The 22,369-nt window shown below is 53.9% G+C and overlaps 1 protein-coding gene across 2 annotated transcripts in view; it reads right to left on the minus strand.

The window, feature by feature from the left end:
- ARHGEF10 (Rho guanine nucleotide exchange factor 10) overlaps window positions 1-22,369 on the minus strand; it is a 169,990-nt gene that overhangs the window by 134,477 nt on the left and 13,144 nt on the right. The gene's annotated exons all lie outside the window — the stretch shown is intronic.

The following is a 22,369-nucleotide window of genomic DNA, read 5'->3' on the forward strand; positions in this document are numbered from 1 at the left end:
GGGTGATGATGACGTGTCGGTGTAGGTTCATCAGTTGCGACAAATGCACCGTCTCGTGGGGATATTGATAATGGGGGAGGCTGTGCATGTCGGGGGGTGGGGCGCAGGGGGCATATGGGAAATCTCTGTACCTTCCCCTCAATTTTGTGGTGAATCTAAAACTGCTGTGAAAAAATACTCTTTTAACAAATACAATGATTCCCTTTATTAATTGGATATAAAATATACCCTTATTAATTGCAAATTAAGTAAACCCAGGATCCATGCACAGGGCAGGAGGTAATTTCTGCTCTATTCAGGATACTCTGTGTGGCAGTCTGTTTGGGCGGATGTAACAAGTGCCACAAACTGCGAGGCTTAAATGATAGACGTCAACTCCTCCCAGTTCTGGAGGCGGGAAGTCCAAGATGAAGGCGCCAACGGAGTTGGTGTTTGGTGAGAACCGCTTCCTGTTTCATAGACAACGTTTTCTCTCTGTGTCCTCATATGGAGGAAGGGGCGAGGGATCTGTGGGTCTTTTTAGTAAGGGTTAGCCCCATTCCTGAGGGCTCCATCTTCATGACCTAATCACCTCCCAAAGGCTCCCCTCCAAATATCGTCACCTCGGGATTACGACGGCGACGTGTGAATGCAGGGGGGACACCGACGTTCCGTGTACAGCGTCTGAGGAGAGAAACAACGAGGGCATGTCGCTCCCTCTGCGCCTGGCCTCCACCCCGTGCACGTCCCCAGACCCCCGGGCGGAGGGGCGATGTGAGAGCTGCTCTGGCCAGGGAAGCTGAGGAGGGCAGTGGCCGGGGTTATGGGCTCGGGCCCTGTAATCAGACAGACTGGGGTCCCTTCTGCCTCCTCTGCCCCACAGGCTGGCAATTTAATGTCCCACGCCCCACTTTCCTCACTGACGACAGGGTGAGAGCTCCCACGAGGCCCTGCTGAAGACACGGGCTTCAGTGTGCGCCTACCAGGGTGCCTGGACCCATGGACCCTGGAGGAGCCTGAGCCCCCACCCGGGGACCGGGCTGTCCTGGTCTGGGCACAACGCCCCGTCCCCGGCTCTGATCCCGGGGCCCACGTACTGGCTACACGGCGACCAGCAGCTGCTCTAACTGCTGTGCCTCTGCTTCTTCACACAAAAACAGGTGACATAGGTGCTTCCTGCCACGGTCAGGCTGTGGTCCCAGCTCCCCTATCGAAGCTGAACCTGGGTGTTGCTGTCAGGGAGCCGTCTAGACGTGGTTAGAGCCCACCATCAAACGACTAACTGACATCGATTATGCTAGATAATCCGGGTAAAGATGATTCAGTCCCTCAAAACAGAGGTCGTCCCTGAAAAGAACAACTTCTGTAAGCTGGCCTCACTCAGACATGAGAGCACAAACCCCCTTCCTCACGGCCCCCTCCTCACGGCCCCCTTTCCTCACGGCCTCCCTTCCTCACGGCCCCCTCCCTCACGGCCTCTCCTTCCTCACGGCCTCCCTTCCTCACAGCCTCTCCTTCCTCATGGCCTCTCCTTCCTCACGGCCTCTCCTTCCTCACTGCCTCTCCTTCCTCACGGCCTCCCTTCCTCACGGCCTCTCCTTCCTCACGGCCTCTCCTTCCTCACTGCCTCTCCTTCCTCACGGCCTCCCTTCCTCACGGCCTCTCCTTCCTCACGGCCTCTCCTTCCTCACGGCCCCCTCCCTCATGGCCTCTCCTTCCTCACGGCCCCCTCCCTCACGGCCTCTCCTTCCTCACAGCCCCCTCCCTCACGGCCTCTCCTTCCTCACGGCCCCCTCCCTCATGGCCTCTCCTTCCTCACGGCCTCCCTTCCTCACAGCCTCTCCTTCCTCATGGCCTCTCCTTCCTCACGGAGCCCTCCCTCACGGCCTCTCCTTCCTCACGGCCTCTCCTTCCTCACGGCCCCCTCCCTCACGGCCTCTCCTTCCTCACGGCCTCCCTTCCTCACAGCCTCTCCTTCCTCATGGCCTCTCCTTCCTCACGGAGCCCTCCCTCACGGCCTCTCCTTCCTCACGGCCTCTCCTTCCTCACGGCCTCTCCTTCCTCACGGCCTCCCTTCCTCATGGCCTCTCCTTCCTCACGGCCTCTCCTTCCTCACTGCCTCTCCTTCCTCACGGCCTCCCTTCCTCACGGCCTCTCCTTCCTCACTGCCTCTCCTTCCTCACTGCCTCTCCTTCCTCACGGCCTCCCTTCCTCACGGCCTCTCCTTCCTCACGGCCTCTCCTTCCTCACGGCCCCCTCCCTCACGGCCTCTCCTTCCTCACGGCCTCTCCTTCCTCACGGCCTCCCTTCCTCATGGCCTCTCCTTCCTCACGGCCTCTCCTTCCTCACTGCCTCTCCTTCCTCACGGCCCCCTCCCTCACGGCCTCTCCTTCCTCACGGCCCCCTCCCTCACGGCCTCTCCTTCCTCACGGCCCCCTCCCTCATGGCCTCTCCTTCCTCACGGCCCCCTCCCTCATGGCCTCTCCTTCCTCACGGCCCCCTTCCTCACGGCCTCTCCTTCCTCACGGCCTCTCCTTCCTCATGGCCTCTCCTTCCTCACGGCCTCTCCTTCCTCACGGCCTCTCCTTCCTCACCGCCCCCTCCCTCATGGCCTCTCCTCCCTCATGGCCTCTCCTCCCTCATGGCCTCTCCTTCCTCACGGCCCCCTTCCTCACGGCCTCTCCTTCCTCACGGCCTCTCCTTCCTCACGGCCTCTCCTTCCTCACGGCCCCCTCCCTCACGGCCTCTCCTTCCTCACGGCCCCCTCCCTCACGGCCTCTCCTTCCTCACGGCCTCTCCTTCCTCACGGCCTCTCCTTCCTCACGGCCCCCTCCCTCATGGCCTCTCCTTCCTCACTGCCTCTCTTTCCTCACGGCCTCCCTTCCTCACGGCCTCCCTTCCTCACGGCCTCTCCTTCCTCACGGCCTCCCTTCCTCACAGCCTCCCTTCCTCACGGCCTCTCCTTCCTCACAGCCTCTCCTTCCTCACGGCCCCCTCCCTCATGGCCTCTCCTTCCTCACGGCCCCCTCCCTCATGGCCTCTCCTTCCTCACGGCCCCCTTCCTCACGGCCTCTCCTCCCTCATGGCCTCTCCTTCCTCACGGCCTCTCCTTCCTCACGGCCTCTCCTTCCTCACGGCCCCCTCCCTCACGGCCTCTCCTTCCTCACGGCCTCTCCTTCCTCACGGCCCCCTTCCTCACGGCCTCTCCTTCCTCACGGCCTCTCCTTCCTCACGGCCCCCTCCCTCATGGCCTCTCCTTCCTCACGGCCTCTCCTTCCTCACGGCCCCCTTCCTCACGGCCTCTCCTTCCTCACGGCCTCCCTTCCTCACGGCCCCCTCCCTCATGGCCTCTCCTTCCTCACGGCCTCTCCTTCCTCACGGCCCCCTCCCTCATGGCCTCTCCTTCCTCACGGCCTCTCCTTCCTCACGGCCTCTCCTTCCTCACTGCCTCTCCTTCCTCACGGCCCCCTCCCTCATGGCCTCTCCTTCCTCACGGCCCCCTTCCTCACGGCCTCTCCTTCCTCACTGCCTCTCCTCCTCAGGTCTTAGAGAGCTAGAGCTCTGGCTCCCGGATGTGGCGCTCAGCAGACCTCAGTAGCTATAGTTCCAGGTGTGAGGGAAGAACAGGCTTTGGAAGGAGAGCTCGGGCCCAGGTCTTTGCTCACCTCCTAGCTGGGTGACCTTGGACAAGTGACGTGATTTCCCTGTGGCTCGTGTCCTCACATGCAGCTGGGTTATTGCGGCCCCCAGCTCAGGAGGCCCTTGTGCAAGACTGTGGTGGCCATGGCACACCCCGCCGAGCACCCTGCCCGGAGCTGACAGTCTAGCGTCTGCTCAAGGTTATGTCAGCGGTCAAGTGACCGTCACAGTGACGTGATGAGAGAACAGTCACCCAGGGGGAATCTCACTGCAGCGCCCCTGGGTCACGGGACCCAAGTGAAGCCTGGGCCTGGGCGGACATCACTCCAGGGCCGTCACAGGGCCGTGCCCGGGCTTCAGACGGAGAGGCAGAGGCTTTGGGCAAATGCGAGGACATAGATACTGGTTTACCGAGGCTCAAAGCTCCCTCAGATGCCCCTCGTCGCGCTTCTAGAACTCCGGAATCAGTGGGGCCACCACTGCGCGTGTGTGTCCAGCTCTTCCTTCTCTGGGCTCAGCCGTGGGGCCCCTGAGCCTTGTCCGGGCCTCTCCAACCCCGAATAGACAGACGGAAGGTGCTCAGTGAAGGTGGAACAGCAACCAGCGTTCTGTCTGCCTCACGTCCTGTCCTCCCATGGCCCCACCTCCCTCCCGTGCGCTTGCAGGCCCAGCCGGCCCTTCCTCCGCAGGTTGCCCTTGACCGCCCTCTCCACGGCCGACCCCGCGCCCCCACAGCCTGCAGGCTGCACACGGCCCCCACCGCCGCCCATGCCCACCACACCCTTGCTGCCAGGCCTGGCACATAGTGGGCACACAGCACTCGCCAGGGGACGGTGTGCCAGGTGTGGGCCACCGGGGGCTGTGCTTGGCTGGCACGAGGAGGCTGCAGAGGCACTCGGGACAGCTGTGCCTGGAGGAGCACATCCCGCAGGCTGAGGACAGAGGCTTCCAGACACACTGAGGACGACAGCTTTGCAGACGGCCCACAGCTCATTTCGTGGTGTGAGTTCCTTCCCAGCCCCCTGATCATGTCGTCTTTTTAAAGTTCTGAAATAAAATAAAAACAAGCATCTACGTTGACGTAAACACGGTTCCAGAATCAGTCAGGGCTGACTTCTGGATGGTGGGTGGTCCTAAGTCTGGCAGTGGGGGGGCCCACGTGCTTGGCGGTGGTGTGATGGTTTCACAAGTGCACAGACGTCCAGACTCACCATACTGTACCCTTCAGTGACGCGCGGTTTATCCCACGTCAGTTATACTTGAACAAAGCTGTTAGAAATGAACGAATGGAGGCCTCGCGCAGTTTTCCCGCTTTTGCTCGGGGAGGCTCCCTCGTGGGCACCGCGATTTCTCCAGCCTCACAAACTGACCTCGCCTTCCCGTTGCTTAGAGCATGTTTGCAAAGCTCTCAGTGGGGAAAACAGTGGGGAGATTCACCAGGAAAACAGATGCTAAAGATGGGACAACGGCGAGGCAGGAAAAATGAGACAGTCGCCTCCCTTGGAGTCTTAGCTAAGGGACGTCCTGTCCATCATGAGTCTCCTGGGATAACTTCCCGGGAGGTAGCGCTGGTGCCCATGGGGTCTGCATCTCAGCGTAAGGAGACCTCGAGCAGAGTGGGCCCCAAGGTCCCTGTGTGTCCTTCTCTACCTAAGCGACCGAGGCAGTGTGTCTGTGGATGCGTTAACTTGGCCCCAGATCCAGCCACTGAATGAGCACCGCTGCTGGGGAGTGGAAGCCGCTCATGGGAAAGCGGTGGAAGCAAGTCATTTGCCCCGGTGCCCGGAGCACAGAGGGCCCGCTTTCCCACGCAGCCCTTCCCACCGCTCTCCTGAGGCATTCCTACCTCCCACCGCCCCGTCCACGCCAGGCCAAAGGGACACGTGGGGGAGGGGGCCGGAAAAGCTGAATAGACAGGAACCAGGGAGGAGGACGAGGGGCCTGGCCAAGATAAGGCGGGATCCAGCCGTTCCAGATGGAGGCTCGAATCCACGGGGGAGAAGGAAGCATTGTTCCAGGCGGGAAACAGGCGCTTTTTGTTTCCAGAGCTCTTGCAACAACGACGAAGCTGTTTTCTTGCTTTGCTCCATCTCCAGTTGGGGAAGAGGCGAAGGAGGGCAGCTCTAAGAAAGGGAAGTGGCTCCCAAGGACCAGCCTCGCAAATGCAGGGGGTGGGAGGATGCGTGGAATGCCTCCAGCTAAATGCTTCCCATCTGCATGGAGGCTCCTGGGGGCCCAGCAGGCTGACACGTGGAGGTGGAGGTCGTGGGGGCTGTCAGAGGGCTGCATCTCCCTCCACACAGGCCTGGATGCACAGCCGTCTCCCTCCTCCCACCAGGCTCCATCCCACCATCCCCCATCCTCCCCTCCTCTCCTCTATACCAAGCCTCTGGCGGAACAGTTCAGAGTCTGGGCAGCTGGAGCTGGGAAGGGATGTCAAAAAGGACACAGAGCGAGAGGACTCCTGCAGGTGACCTAGAAGGCTCTTTCCTGCCCCGAGAGCCCTGGTCCTCCCCAAACAAGCTCTGACTCTCAGTGCTGGCCAGCATGGGAGTCGTCAAGGCCCAGCAAGACACACAGCCAGGACCTGAGGAACACGGAAGGAGCCCCACACCCCAACCCCGTGGTGTAGATCCACGTTTTTCTGTGCCCTTGGCCTGAGGTTCTCCGTTACCAAGAAGTAGGGCATTTGAACCCCGGCCACGATGTCGGAGGCTAGACACCCAGCAATTCAGCCATCAGCCACTCCCCATGACCTCTGAGGACCACCGGAGGAGCCTGGGGAGAGGGGGCTCCAGGGGACGCTGAGGGAAGGCGGACGGGGGCACACAGGGCAGCTCTGGGAACTCAGGTGCAGGAGGTCCGAGCAGCAGAGGAGAGAAAGGAGGCGACAAGTGGGCACACAGGCCAAGGCCCACGGTGGCTGCGGCAATGCACGCACTGAGCAACAGTCCTCCTCACACTTCACTGCCCGTTTCCGGAGCTGCGCAGCCCACCAAGCCAGCGTTCCCCTGCTCAGGTTCATTTTTCCCCGTGCCCCTACCCCCCAACCCCGTGATTATTTCCACCTTGACCGGTCCCACCGGGCCGACGTCAGTGACCTCTCTCCTCCTCGCAGCACGACACTGACTCCCGTTGCATCTGGAAATGTTGAGGCTGAGGCCGCAGGCTGGCCTCCCACTGTCCACCCACCGTCCGTGCCCAGGCCAACAACCAACGTGTGGTCCTCTGCGCTGGTCCTGGGGACGAGGTGTCCCCGCTCCTGCTCCAGGCCGCCTCGTCGACTCCAGTGCAGCCGTCACTCTACTTCATCCCAGTGGCCGAAGCCGGCCGGTCCTCCTGAGCCCGCTGAGCCCCCATCAAAGCCCAGACGCCCATGAGTGTGCGTGCCGGTGGGGCTCCGTGCCAGGTCCCAAGGACACTCTATGTGAATTCCGAACTGGGGTCTGCGTCTGCACAATCCGGGCAGATGCCCACTTCTCCTAATTCCCACCTCCCTGTCTGCTCCCCTCCTTCCCACCTGCCTTCTGTTACCCATCCATCCATCACGTAATGGGAACGTGTGTTCTCCTGCTCTCGTTCCTGACAGAGCTCCCAAGCCCCTTGGAGTCTCCTGGATGTCAGGATCCTGTTTGTCCTCAGGAGGTGACTGCCGGGTGGGGCCGCTCACCAGGAAGACGGAGCCGGCATCAGAAGCTTGGAAGCCTCAGCCCCAGCCCAGCCTCCGAGGAGGAGACGGGCTGGAGATTGCGTTAGCCATCGCTCGTGTGCCCGAGTGATGCAGCCGCAGACTGCGGGCTTCCGAGAGTCCAGGCTGGTGAGCGTGTTCACGTGCTGGGGGCAACGCACCCCAGCCCCACGGGGACGGAAACTCCTGCGCTCGGGGCCCTCCCAGCCCTTGCCCTGTGCGCCTCTGCACCCGGCTGTCCGTCCGTATCCTTTATCACATCCTTTATTGTATAATAAACTGGGAAACGTGAGTAGCATTTCCCTGCGTTCTGTGAGCTGCTCAGCAAATTACTCCAGCCCGTTCATAACCACGGTGGGACTGGCCTGCAGAGGGGGCAGTCTGTGGGATGTGACTCGAACTCCCGGCAGATGGTGTCAGAACTGAACTGAATTGTAAGACACCCAGTTGGTGTCAGAGACTCGGCTGGTGTGGGAAAAAACCCACACATTTGGTGTCAGTGTTGTGAATAGTGCTGCAATGAACACAGGGGTGCATATGTTACTTTGGATTGTTGATTTCGAGTTCTTTGGGTAGATACCCAGTAGTGGGATAGCTGGGTCCTATTGTAGTTCTATTTTCAGTTTTTTGAGGAGTCTCCATACTGTTTCCTATAGTGGCTGCACCAGTTTTCATTCCCACCAGCAGTGTATGAGGGTTCCCTTCTCTCCACACCCTCTCCAACATTTGTGACTTTTAGTCTGTGTGATTATAGCCATTTTAACAGGTGTAAGGAGGTATAGAAGAGTTAATATTTTTAAAATTTTTTATTATTATTATTATTTTTTTTTTTGAGGAAGATCAGCCCTGAGCTAACATCTGCCAACCTTCCGCTTTTTGCTGAGGAAGACTGGCCCTGAGCTAACATCCATGCCCATCTTCCTCTACTTTATATGTGGGACGCCTGCCACAGCATGGCTTGACAAGCGGTGCCATGTCCACACCTGGGATCCGAACCAGTGAACCCCTAGCCAGCAAAGCAGAACGTGCACTTAACCACTGCACCACCGGGCCAGCTCCAAGAGTTAATTTTTTAAAGTGAGTTGAATATCCAGGTGAAGAGAAGAGACAGAATTTGAGGTGAGTTTTAACATAATAAGGAAACACTCTGAATTTTAAAGTTTATCATCCCTGCTTTCAGATTCTCAAGTCTTTCTCCTTCACTCCTAATTAAACTTACTTTTTAGACATGAACATTTAATATAAATTTTAGATAATTTTGTGTTCAATTCTATTGTTTTCTATTATTTTTCTCTTTGGTTTACTCATGTGTCTAGAAACATCGTTTTATATTACTCACAATTCCAAATGCATGGCAGTGCAGCTCCTTCAGGTTTTGTGTGCTGGTCTGGGGACGGAACGCCTACAGCAACGCTGTCACGGGACACTGACGTCACACTAACAACCAAAACACCAGGTCCCGGGGCCGGCCTGTGGCCGAGTGGTTAAGTTCGCGCTCCGCTTCGGCGGCCCAGGGTTTTGCTGGTTCAGATCCCGGGCACGGACATGGGACCTCTCGTCAGGCCATGTTGAGGCGGCGTCCCACATGCCACAACCAGAGGGACATGCAACTAGAATATACAACTACGTACTGGGGGCTTTGGGGAGAAGAAGAAGAAGAAGAAGAAGAAAGAAGATTGGCAACAGATGTTAGCTCAGGTGCCAATCTCTAAAAAGCAATAAAATAATAAAAAAACATGAAGTTCTGTGTCATGAGCCACCTTCAGGTTAGGGGCACTGAGTGTACTGGACACTCCCCCATAAGGCCCCACTACTATTAGCATGCTTTTAGTATCAATAAATTGTTTTCCAAGTACACCCAAAATTAGACATTTTAATTAACTTTTATCACTTTTCAATTTTTTGATTTTCACCTAATTGCCCCCAAACTGAATTCCGACTAAACTCAAGTACTTAACTAGCAGAGTAGTACCAAGAAGCTCTTGGGGAAACCGGGCAGCCAGCCCTTGCTGGCTCTAGAGTTGGCCCTGCGGGGCTGGAGCCAGCCAGACCTGAACGCAGCTGCAGGAAGGCTGTGACTCAGTGTGTTCACAAGCCTGCTGTCTACACCCCTTTCCTCTCCTTCCCAAAGAACACTTTGACACTGCTGCATCGGGGAACATGAATAATGGTAACAAATGACTCTGAGGGGGAAATGGTACCGTTTTCTACAATCTCCTGAGCACTTCCTCCTCTGAAAACGGACCTGGGCATCTTGATTGAAGTGATAGGACAAGGAGATAGGGTTCATAGGTAGCCACATCCTGTGGCAATAAAAGTGCGTTTGGCTGAAAATAGAAAGACGATTGTGTTCATCTCCGCCATGCTTCAACTGGGGGGGTGAGTGGTATTAACTCCCCAGGCCGGTGAACTGGGAGAGAGGATCCACCCAGCACACAGTGACGCACCAATGGAAGCTTGATTTCAGAGAAGTCTTGCTGTGGGGTCCTCACTCACCCACGTAAGGCCCCACACAGTTGTCCCCACAACCCAGTGTCTCCCTCACGCTGTGTCAGCACATCGGGAGAATTTATGACACAAAATCATACAAGGAGCACATACACAGACAAGGACGCTAATACAGCCAACTCCCACTTACCTCCCAGCCAGTTAAGAAACAGAGTGTCAGGACAGTCCACCAAGATGCCCGTCTGGATCCCCTCTTCCATCCCCCACGGTAATGGGGTACTCGGCATCCCGTGTTTACCATCCTGTGCGTTAGGTCATTGCTTGACTCACCCCCGCTTCCCCCCCCACTCGCTCACTCTCAATCTCCGCACCTGCCTTCCTCCGCATCATCTCTCAGACAGTGTTTAGATCTGCGTGTTCTCCATACTTTACATAAATAGTGTCACACTATACGTGTTTTTCTGCGACCTTCTTGGTTGTCCAACCTTCAGTTCACTCATTTCCACTCCTCTATGGCAATGAGCTGAAGAACACGCCAAGGATTACTTACATGTTCTCTGGTTGACGTTTAGGTTACTTCGGGCATGGGGCTGGTATAAGCCATACTTGTGTGAACATGCGTGTGTCTCATGGGGACACCTGCCCTCCGAAGGGTGAACCTCGAGGGGTGGGCTTGCCAGGGCCCGGGGTCTGCACACCCCCATTTCAGTACACGACGCCTTTGCTGCCCAAAGAGCTGAAGCAGTCGAACTTCTCCCGGCCGTGCTGGGCATCCTGAGTTAACGTCTTCACCTACCTGATGTGAGTATAATTACCCTTCGTCAGAGTAAGGAAGTTTTCTTCCATTTCCAATGTGCTGGGGTTTTTTTGTTATTAATGGGGTTTGAATTGTATCAAATGCCTTTTCTCTGGTTACTGAATGAACATCTACTTTTTCTACCTTAGACGGTACCGCGAGGATTCAAAAGGAATAGATTTCCTAAATCTAAACAAGGCTGGCTTGCTAGGAGATATCATGCTTTTAAAGGCTTGCTGGGTTTGATCGGCTAGTTTTTGGTAGGATTTTTTCATCGACGTTCATGAGTGAGATTGTTTGCAATTTGTTTTTCTCCTACCCTTCTTATCAACCTCAAACTAACCTCATCAAATGTGCAGAATTCCTTCCACTCTCTGGGAGAGTTTGTTAAAACTTTAAATTCACTCTTCCTTGAATTTTTGGTAGAACCAGTCAATAAAACCACCTGGAGCTTCTATTTTCTTGTTGGGAAATTTTGATCATGGTTAACGGACTTCCAGGTCTTCTGTCTTCTTCAGTCAGTATTAAGTTACATTTTTCTAGGAGTTTCTCCACTCACCCTAAGATTCTGCTTACCGCCGTGCGCGTCCGTGGCACGATCGCATTCCTGTTTGAACCTCCATGGCGTGCACAGCATAAGCCCCATCCGTGCCCATATGACGCTCCTTCTGCTCCTGGAACAAATCGCGAAGCTGCTCTTACACAACACGAATTTATTATCTTTACTTCTACAGGTCAGAGTCCAACACAGGCTCCACGGGCTAAAAACTGCACGTTGGCAGGGCTGTGTGCCTTTTCTGAGGCTCCCGAGAGGACCCGCTCCTCGCACTTGGCAGCTCTGGCGTGTGGCACCTTGCTCCGTCTGTAAAGCCAACAATGGTGGGGAGCGTCCTTATTACATTACCTGATTCTTAACTCTCCTGCCTCTCTCTTCCACTTCTACGGACTTGTGAGTGGCCTGGACCCGCCTGAATAATCCAGGATGATGTCTCCATCTCAGGGTCCTGCCCTCACCGCATCTGCAGAGTCCCTTTTGCCAGGAAAGGTCACAGGTCCACTGGCTCTGGGATTAGGACGTGGACAGTTGGGGGACCATTATTCTGCGGTCGCAGCGTCTAAGATTATTTATGCGCTCTTCTCTCTCGCTCTTTTCTCCTTTGCTCAATTTTGCCAGAGATTTTCAATTTTTTAAGTCTTTGCAAAATCCATTTTGTATTTTGTCTTCACGGTATTACTATTTTCTACTTTACTAATTTCTCCCCTTATCATTTTTATTTTCTTCCTTCCATTTACTTTTGGTTTGTTCTTATCCTATTTCTAATTTCCTAAGGTGTAGACCCAATAATCCTGAGGCATTTTTCTTTTCTAATAGTAGCATTTAAACTTATAAATGTCCCTGAAGGACTACTTTAGCTGCATTTCACACTCTTTTTATTAGCGTTCACTTCTAAGGATAATCTAATTTCAAAGAATGATTTATCTTTGACTCGTGACCATTTCTGACAACCATACTCGTAGTATTTCTATAAACATGTTTTTTGAAATTGCCTTGGTTGATTCCCAAGTTAACTGATTCACATTCAGAGAACATGTTGATATAAAACATCGTCTTGATATCTGCTTTACGGTAATGTCAACAGTTGTTTAAGATGCTTTCAAAGCGCGGCATTCTCAGAAGGAGAAAAGAAGAAAACAATCCCATTTACAATAGCACCAAAAAGGATAAAATACCTAAGAATAAATTTAACCAAGAAGGTAAAAGATCTGTACACTGAAAACTATAAGACTCTGATGAAAGAAATTGAAGACGATACATGTAAGTGGAAAGGTGTTCCAGGCTCTTGGACTGGAAGAGTTACCATTGTCAGAATGTCCAAACTACCCAAAGCAATCTACAGATTCAGTGCAATCTCTCTCAGAATTCCAATGGCATTTTTCACAGAAACAGAAAAAACAATCCCCAAATTTGTACGGAACCACAAAAGACCCCAAGTAGCCAAAGCATCTTGAGAAAGAAGAACAAAGCTGGAGGCATCACACACTTCCTGATTTCAAGCTATGTTACAAAGCCATAGTAATCACAACAGCATGGTGTTGGCATAAAAACAGAGAAATAGATCAATGGAACAGAACAGAGCCCAGAAATAAACCCATGAATATATGGTCAATTAATTTATGACAAAGGAGTCAAGAATATACAATGGGGAAAGGACAGTCTCTTCAATAAATGATGCCGGGAAAACTGGACAGCCACATGCAGAAGAATGAAACTGGACGCTATCTTACACATACACGAAAATTAACTCAAAGTGGATTAAGACTGAAATCATAAAACTCCCAGAAGAAAACAGAGATGCTGAGCTCCTTGACATCAGTCTTGATGATAATTTTTTGGATGTGACACCAAAAGCAAGAATAGGCAAGTGGGACCACATTAAGCTGAAAATCTTCTGTACAGCAAAGGAAACTATCAACAAAATTAAACTATCCACAAAATGAAAAGGCAATTTAGGGAATGGGAGAAAATATTTGCAAATCACATGTCTGATAAGGGGTTAATAGCCAAAATATATAAAGGACTCATATAACCCAATGGCCAAAAACATCTGATTTAAAGATGGGCAGAGGATCCAAACAGACATTTCTCCAAAGAAGACACACAGATGGCCAACAGGTACATGAAAAGGTGCTCAACATCACTAATCACCAGGGAAATGCCAATCAAAACCACAATGAGATATCACCTCACACCTGTCAGAATGGCTCTTATCAAGAAGATGAGAAATAACAAGTGTTGGAGAGGATATGGAGGAAAGGGAACCCTTGTGCATTGTTGGTGGGAATGTAAATTGGTGCAGCCACTATGGAAAACAGTATGGCGGCTCCACAAAAAATTAAAAATAGAACTACCAAATGATCCAACAACACCATTTTGAGTATTTACCCAAAGAAAACAAAATCATTATCTAGAAGAGCTCTCTGCACCCCACATTCATTGCAGGATTATTCACAAGAGCCAAGATATGGAAACAACCTAAGTGTCCAGTGACAGAAGAATGGATAAAGAAGATGTGGTACATATACACATATACAATAGAATATTATTCAGCCATAAAAAGTAAGGAAATTCTGCCATTGGCAACAACACAAATGGACCTTTAGGACATCATGCTAAGACAGAGAAAGGCAAATACCCTATGATCTCACTTATGGAATCCGAAAAAAACTAAACTCGGATACAGACAACAGATCAGCGGTTGCCAGAGGCAGGAGGTGGAGGGTGGGCGAAATGGGTGAAGGTGGTGAAAATGTACAAACTTCCCGCTATGAGATAAGCTAGTTGTGGGATGTTATGTACAGTACAGTGACTAAAGTTAAGACTCTAGCATGTATTTGAAAGTTGCTAAGAGGACAGATCTTAAAAGATCTCAACACACGAAATAAATCTATAACTATGCATAGTGATGGACGTTAACTAGACTTGTAGTGATCATTTCGTAATATGTACATATATCAAATCATTATGCTGTACATCTAAAACTAAGACAATGTTATGTGTTAATTATATCTCAATAAAACTGGTAAAAACCCCAGTCAGGGTCAAGTCCCAAGTTCCCTGTAAACGTAGTAAAGCCTTCTATGACACGGAGGAAAGACAAGAGTGGGGGTGGTGGCGATGGTCACGTGTGCTGCTAATTGCATCCAGGGAATGCCGAGAGATGACGTCTGCGGTGGATGCGTGGAAGCAGGGTAGACTCCAGCTTCCCCTGTTGCTGAAACTGGCCCCCAGCCTACTCCTCCATCTTCTCACTCCTCCCCTCCACAACGTCTCGCTTTCTAGGAAGGCGGGTCAGTCCTTTTCCTAGCCCCACACTAACAGAAGTTTCTCCCCCAGACAAGGTTCATCACTGTCCTTCTCCCTCAAGTGCACCAGTCCACACAGCGGGAGCACGGGGCTTGGCGAGTAGAGCCCTTGGATTTTAGTCCCACAAGTCCCCTCATGCAGTCAACAACCTGCACATCCATACACAGCAGACCTGTGGCCCTGGATGCTCCCATCTGACTTGGGTCTCCTCTCGTCTTTGCAGCCTTCCCTCAGTCTAGTGGTTTCCTCTTTCTCAGAATTCCTGTAGGTCAAGTTCTTTACTCATGCGGTGCTTCTCAGTCAAAGCATTGTTCACCCGGTGTTCACTGTCCCCACAGGGAGCTTAGGCCCAGGGGCCCCGTAGGCAAACTCTGATATTCTCCGTGGTGACTCTGATGCACACGGAGGGCTGGGGATGACAGCCCTGGTCCTTCCAGCCCCTTTCCCAAGGCGGGAAGTGCTGCGTGGCACAGGCTGTCCAGTCCTGACCCCTGCCTGCCCCATCGCCTCAGGGCCTCAGCCGCAGTGCCCAGTGCTATTACAGTAACATCCCAACCACTTCCGATTTGCTAGAAACACATCTTGCTCTTCTGGAACCTTCTACACGTGGCTGACAGGATACTCTGCTCAGAAGGCAAACCTTCAGGCTGCTCCAGACCAGCGCTTTCTCTTCCCCTTGTGTCTCTACCCCCTGGCTCCTCCATAAACCCTGCCTTAAGACTGCAGGACAAGGGCCACATACAAAACAGCTGGAAGCAAAATGCAGAGATTAAATACTGAGTTATCTTTAAGACCTGAAGTCAAATTTTTTTAAAACCTCTGGTTTTTGTGGCTTTAAACTTGGCTATTTTAAACACATAAATATTATTAAATTATAGAAATGCCAGTCTTTAAGGTGTGCCAGGTTGCTTCCAGATGGAGGGGAAAACAAACAGTAGCCCCTATCTCAACACTTTCATTTATTGCATGATCCAGCACATGGCATCTTTATACTATTCAGAAGAAGTAATAATAAAAAATAACTTTCTACTGGCCTACAAAAAGAACTCTTGAAAAATCTTCCAGGGAAATTACACTGTACTGTTCTCACTTTTGCTTAGCTATTTAAAAATTGGCATTTTTGGGGCCGGCCCGGTGGCGCAGCAGTTAAGTTCGCACATTCTGCTTCGGCGGCCTAGGTTTTGCCAGTTTGGATCCCAGGTGTGGACCTATGCACTGCTCGTCAAGCCATGCTGTGGCAGGCGTCCCACACGTAAAGTAGAGAAAGATGGGCACAGATGCTAGCTCAGGGCCAGTCTTCCTCAGCAAAAAGGGGAGGATTGCCAGCAGATGTTAGCTCAGGGCTAATCTTCCTCAAGGGCAAAAAAAAATCGATGTTTTATTGTGAAATAAAATATACAGAAAAATTCATAAATCATAAAACACCTATGTAACCAGATCAAAAATTAGAACACTGGCAGCACGTAGAAGCCCCCGGGGAGCCAGTTCTGATCCCAGCCCCTTCCCCCCACTGGAAATTAGTTTTCTTTTATTTGCAAGCTAACCCGTGAGCTTTCCTCTGTTCTGAGAGAGCCCAGAGTTAGAGGAGACCCACCCACTCAACTATTTTTATAGGAAGTTCTTTACAGCCCACATCCAAAATACTTTCCCTGTCTGGGATGCCTTAACTTGTTCTCCATTCTGTTCCTGACTTCACCCAGGCAGAAGTTCCCTCAGAAGTCCGTCAATCATATTTTATAAGAAGATATGAGAAGCTCCTAAGAAATCGCATTTTATTGAAACACTGGGGTTGTAAATACAGGCACTGCTCAGAACAGCTAGGTAACTTCTTAGTGAAGCCGTCACAGTTATCTGTGACAAGAACATCAAATGTTGGAGTTGCGATGTCAATTTTTATCAATAGGATAAAATATAGCAGGAACACTAACAGAGGATTCAAGGAGTTCTGGTTAAATATGGAAGACTGAACAGCAATTTACTTCCACTTCCCCTTAAAACTCAGATAAATGACTTGTTCTTTTAAAGTGGGGACAGAGGATAAATTCTCCAGAGTGGAAGGAAGGCAAGAGCAAAGTCTGGGAGCTGGGAAGCACGCGGACAGGCAGATCTACTGAGGAGCGCCAGAGGACCCGCAGGGAAGGGCGGGGGAAGCTCAGCCCAGGGGACGCCCCATGGCTCCAGGGCCAGAGGCCCCGGCACCTCCGAGAGGGGCAGTGAGGCTGAAGACAGGCGGGTTGTAGACAGTATCAAATACTCCATGGGAGCCCCAGACCTCTGCACACCCAGGAGAGAGGGCATAGCCCCACCTGGAGCCCTAAGGAGCCCGGAGGACCAGCCCTCAGGAGCTGGGAGGACTGGCCCCAGGGCCTGGAGGATGGCTCTCACAAGAAGTGAGGCATGGCGACTGGCTCGGGTCTTCGAAGGAGCCGGGGAGAGCTCTACCCTCCTGTGGGGACTCGGGTCAGAGGAGTGATGGGGCCACAGGAGGCTCATCTGTTCCTTCCAGGGAGAGAGCAGAGCACTCCTGTGAACTGCAGTGGGGAGAGGGGTGTTCAGGAAGGGAGGTGACGGCAGCGTCACCTGGCTCACACGGCCACAGTGTGGCCAACAGGACTCCTCAGCTACGGGAACTGAGGCACAGCTCGGCCAGAGCTTGGGCCGGGGGAGCGCTGCAAACGCAAGTCTCGCCGTCTGACAGGCAGCACGAAGACGCACGGATGTTACTGAGACAAAGGGAGGATTCAGCGTTGGTGAAGCAGGTAAAGGAGCTGAAGGTTCGTGTGCTCTTGAGGGCTGCTGCTCTCTGTTCGTGTGAGCCCAAGAGGAAGGTGCTAAACACACGAGAGAGGAAAGTGCGACACGCTAACCTTTTAATTGGGCAGCTCTTTAAGGCTGCCCTCTACCCAGACCATGACTGCAGGGCTAGAACGCAGGCTGGGGCTCTGGCCTGACAGGGCTCAGGAGGATGGCCGAGGGCCCGGGCAGCGTGAAGAGGCCCCGAGGGCCTGCAGCCTCCTGTCATCCAGGCCCTTACCTCAGGGACACGAGCAGCTGCACCTGCAGAAATCAGGACTGCATTTCAGTTAGAAGGAGGTGGGAAGGGTGCGAAGGGCTGCAGACCTCTGGGCCTGTCCCCTCCTACAAAGGGGCTGTGCCCACCCAGGGACCCTCGGGGCCTGTGCTCTCCTGCAAAGGGACTGTGCCCACCCAGGGACCCTCTGGGCCTGTGCCCTCCTGCAAAGGGACTGTGCCCACCCAGGGACCCTCTGGGCCTGTGCCCTCCTGCAAAGGGACTGTGCCCACCCAGGGACCCTCTGGGCCTGTGCCCTCCTGCAAAGGGACTGTGCCCACCCAGGGACCCTCTGGGCCTGTCCCCTCCTGCAAAGGGGCTGTGCCCACCCAGGGACCCTCTGGGCCTGTCCTCTCCTGCAAAGGGACTGTGCCCACCCAGGGACCCTCCGGGGCCTGTGCTCTCCCCCAAAGGGACTGTGCCCACCCAGGGACCCTCGGGGCCTGTCCCCTCCTGCAAAGGGACTGTGCCCACCCAGGGACCCTCGGGGCCTGTGCTCTCCTGCAAAGGGACTGTGCCCACCCAGGGACCCTCCGGGGCCTGTCCCCTCCTGCAAAGGGACTGTGCCCACCCAGGGACCCTCCGGGGCCTGTGTTCTCCTGCAAAGGGACTGTGCCCACCCAGGGACCCTCCGGGGCCTGTCCTCTCCTGCAAAGGGACTGTGCCCACCCAGGGACCCTCCGGGGCCTGTGTTCTCCCCCAAAGGGGCTGTGCCCACGCAGGGACCCTCCCGGGGTCATCAGCCAGTGTCATGATATGTGGGCACCCTGAGGGATGAGGTACTAGGGAGACAGAGAGCCGAGCTGGCAAAGGATGACCTGATTAAGGTCACGGTAACTGGCTCCAAATTACAATGTAGAAAATCATGTTTACTGAGTTAGATATTTTTCCAAGCTTTATTTTCTTAAGTGACTAAATGTTTTATATTTGAGATCATCATGCATTTACCAAAAGATGCAAAATGGGCGTATTGGCATGGCTGACCTTGAACTTTCTCAACATCAGCTATCTGCACAGAAAGTTTCTACAGCTCCAACGTTCTGTGCTGTGTGTGTCTTTGTGCAGAAATAAAATCTCTGGGGTGGACCAAATAGGCTTGGAAATTCCTTGGGAAAGAACCAAGGGTTATCTCAGCGAAAACAAAAGAAATTGTGGCCGAAATGTGCCGTCTTCCAATTGTAGTTTTGTAGTCTACATTTTTGAAACTCAATCACAAGGTAAGCACTGTGCAAGTTACAAAGTAAAAGTTAGAAAGTAAAAGTTTTCTACGTAAAATTTCAACACGGAATTTTCAGATTGAAAGACTTGACATTTAATAACTTAATAGCTGAGGATTTTAGCTCTGGGTTAATTTTTGCAGTCGGTGGACTGGTTTGGGGCTGAAGGTATAAAACACTGAAGTAATGGGAAACCCAGATGTCCCAGCTCTGCCTGCGTTAACAAGTTACTGTAACCGGGCGGCTGGCGTCCAAGATCAAGGTCCCGGCAGATGCTGCTGTCTGGTGAGGCCACTTTCTGGTTTGTCCACAGCCGTCTTCTCCTTGTAGCCTCAACTCAGGAGAGGGCGGGATGGAGGGAGGGAGACAAGGAGAGACAGAGGGACGAGGGACGGAGAGAGGCAGGAAGCCCTCCTGTCTCTTCTTTAGGACGCTACTCCCATCACGGGGCCTCCACCCTCATGACCCGCTCACCTCCCAGTGGCCCCACCTCCTAACACCAGCACACAGAGGGTTAGATTCAACTTGTGCATCTGGGGGGACACAGACATGCAGTCCAGACACCAAGGCTTCCCGTGGAACGGAGTATAACCCTGAGACTGCAGATGTCCAATGACACGACCGTGAAAGGAAAACACCCGCAGCGAGAAAGGAATGAATTCACGTGGTGGGTAGAAAGTGGCGGAGCGCTGTGCCCCCGGTGCTGTGCGCAGCACTGTGTCCCCAGGAGGCCAGGCGCCTGTGCGCTGCGGCTCTTGGCAGAGGCCTGGGAAGGAAGGGTGTGGTTTCTTTTTCCTCCAGGGCAGGCGCTCAGGCCTCGCTGGGGGAAGAGAACCAGGCCCCGCATATGCTGGAGCCCGTTCAAGAACACTCTGAATTCCGAGTCACTGGAAGAAAGAAAGTGGAGATTTCTGAGTTTTTCACACGACTGTATCCTACACACGACTAGGCAAGACGATATGTACCACAGTATGTTTTAGTTACTGAAAAAAGGGGAGACATTTAAAGAGAGAAATATCGAATGAAGAAGTTCTCTCATTAGAGAAGAGAGAAGGAACTCCAGCACTGACGGAGGTGCACTGACAGCATCCGGATGCACTCACGGACGCCCGGGCATCGCTTACGTTTATTTCCTTTTAGGAGAGTTGAAATCTCCACTCTTAGACTAGAGACGAGTCTGAGTGGTGTGGGGCACTGGCTCCCGGTCCCAGCTCCTCCTCCTCCTTCCCAGAGCCCGTGTCCCTCACACAAGCTCAAGTGAACCCATCCTCCAGGGACAGAGGGTGTGAGGCTGAAGCTGACAGTCTGGTTTGGGGACCCAGAGGATGGAGGACCCTGCAGGGGCGCCCAGGGCGACTGTTGGAGCTGACCTCCCAAGGGGGGCAGACCCCCCGCTCGGGGGCTGGGCCCCACCTCTGCACCTCCAGCTCCAAGGGCGTTCCACATCCTCATTGCTGGAGCCACGTGGGGGTTGGGGGGAGGTAGCGTGCATCTGGACGTGTCTCTACTGGTGCTATCTACCTGTGCACCGTCGTCTGAGCAGGAGGCGACAACCACCACCCATGCTGCTGCGTGCCGACCGAGGAGGGGAACACCCCAAGGGCACACCTGGCACACCTGGCACACCTGGCGAAGGAGCAGCAAGGCTGGAGGCATGGGAGGCGGAACGAGATGTGCTCCTGCCTCTTGCCCAGTCTGTCTGAGAAGGCTCACACGAGAGGAGCAGGAAAACTGCTGCTTCGTAAAACACTCGGCTGCATCTAATGGAAGTCTCAGCACACCAGCAAAGAACCCGACACACACACCGAGGCCGACACCTGAGGGACAAAGGAAAGGTCGCTGACCCTCACAGACGCCACGCCTGCCTTTCGCCAGCTTCCCGAGGCAGGAGACTTTCACCCCGGCCAGTTCACAGTGACTCCAGTTCTCCACGGAGAACACCCCCTACAGCCATGGCCACAGCCTTGCCAGATGCCCCTGAGCGAGGCTGGGGCTGCTTCCCACTTCTGGACCCTGCCCTTCTCTTGCTGAACACGGTGCCATACACATTCTTCAAGAACGCCGTGAGTTTGCCACCTGTTCTCCGACAGTGTCCACTCCATGGACACAGTCTGGGCATTCATTGGTCCATTCATCCACTCACTCACTCATCAGGTGGTGCTCAGTGGCTGTCCCGAGCCAGGACCCTGGGAGCTGGTTGAGTTGGTGGATGGACAGACTTGAGCCCCCTGGGCAAGTTGGGGGGATGGATGGACAGACAGAGGTGAGTCAGGGGATGGATGGACATGGTCCCCTGAGTGAGTCGGGGGATGGACGGACATGAGACCCCTGAGCAAGTCGGTGATGGACAGATCCAGGCCCCCCAGGTGAGCTGGGGGACAGACGGACACGGGTCCCCTGGGCAAGTCGGGGATGGACGGTCACGGACCCCCTGGGCGAGTCACGGGACGGATGGACACGGGCCTCCTGGGTGAGTTGGAGATGGACAGACAGGTGAGTCAGGGGACAGAAGGACACGGCCCCCCTGAGCGAGTTGGGGGAAGGACAGACACGAGCCCCCTGGGTGAGGCAGGGGACAGATAGACATGGGCCCCCTAAGTGAGTTGGGGGACAGATGGACACAGGCCCCCTGGGCGAGTGGGGGGATGGATGCACACGGGCCCCCTGGGCGAGTGGGGGTGAGGACAGACCCGAGCCCCCACTCTCCGGAGCCCAGGGTGCACAGGCACAGGACGCGGCCCCGTCAGCCAGCAAGGGTCAGTCAGGGGCTCTACTGCATTCTGTGCCAAACATGTCTACGAGCCTCCACTCTGAAACCAGAGGAACAAGCCCAAATGCAAGCGTAGCCACCTACCAGCCGTGTCACCTCCTAGCCCATCACCAGCTCTCTGAGCCTCAGAGCCCTATATATGAATGCAATCAACATGCCTACCCCACAGGTTGTTTGTGGGAAGAAAATGGGAAACCGTAAGCTATTTAGTATGTGCCTCGAGTCCAGGAGGACTGTGAGGAGACTGGGGACCTGAGAAGGGAAGGGGGCTCCACCCACTGCCTCCAAGGCTTGAGGACAAGCGGTGGGAGGGTCCTCCCCTCCAGAGTGCACTCTGCCCTCCCTGACTCGCTCCACCTCCTCGGCCTGATCTGTTTTCCTGTTCTGAAACAGAAGAAAATCACGAGTACAGAGAAATATTCTCTACCACCACAGACAGCGCAGCACCAAGTGACACTGACGACCTCTAACCTCCATGTCAAGGTCAAGCTGGAGAGCACACGGCCAGCAAGGGCAGAGCTGGCTTCCACCTTGGACACCTGTAATCAGGAGATTCATGACTGACATCGCCAGATCCTCCCAGTTTTCAAGAGCTTCTGGAATTTCTGATTGAAACGTGAACCCTCACAGTTCAGCATCTGCTCTCTCAACAGACAACTTGTGAGTCACACAGAACTCGTGTCAGCTGGCAGGTCGCAGTGCAGGCGCCTAGGGGCCGGACGGTGGGCTCATGCCCCAACTCTGCACGTGCCAGCTGTGGCTCGAGCGTCACCTCAACGTGCTGGTGTCACCCTCCTCTCATCTGTAGCCCCCATCCATGCACACGGCTGGCGCGGGGTGTGCCAGGCCTGGTGGAGGGCCCGGGAAACGCTGTACGATCTGGAAGATATCACCAGT

Source organism: Equus caballus, chromosome 27, assembly GCF_041296265.1.
Source record: "Equus caballus isolate H_3958 breed thoroughbred chromosome 27, TB-T2T, whole genome shotgun sequence".
Classification (NCBI taxonomy): Eukaryota; Metazoa; Chordata; class Mammalia; order Perissodactyla; family Equidae; genus Equus; species Equus caballus.